This window comes from Penaeus monodon, chromosome 23, assembly GCF_015228065.2.
Source record: "Penaeus monodon isolate SGIC_2016 chromosome 23, NSTDA_Pmon_1, whole genome shotgun sequence".
Classification (NCBI taxonomy): Eukaryota; Metazoa; Arthropoda; class Malacostraca; order Decapoda; family Penaeidae; genus Penaeus; species Penaeus monodon.
In genome coordinates, this window is record NC_051408.1 from 17,610,816 (window position 1) to 17,611,191 (window position 376).

Here is a 376-nt window from a genome sequence, read left to right on the forward strand (position 1 = left end):
ATTTTCCTTCTTTCATCCTCGGCAAACAGAAGAAAGCAGTCGCTGATCGACCAATAACACATTCTAACCAAACACATTATATCACTTTTATCTACTTCTCCACCTTTTCCATCTGTTCTCATTTAATCAATAATGCATTTTTCCTCCACCTCCCCCCCCCCACCCCGCACTCGCACACACAACCAGTCGCCACGCCGCCCATGCCGGCTCCCTGGACGAGCGCGTGCGGGCGTACGGGCGGGCGCAGCTGAGGAACCAGGTCCTCCGGGAGGGCGTGGCCAAGTGGACCTTCCCCGCCCGCATGCGCTCCCCGCCCTCCGCTGCCCGCCCCCAGGGGCTCCTCCGCGTGGCGCCCCCCGCAGTGGAACATTCAGGT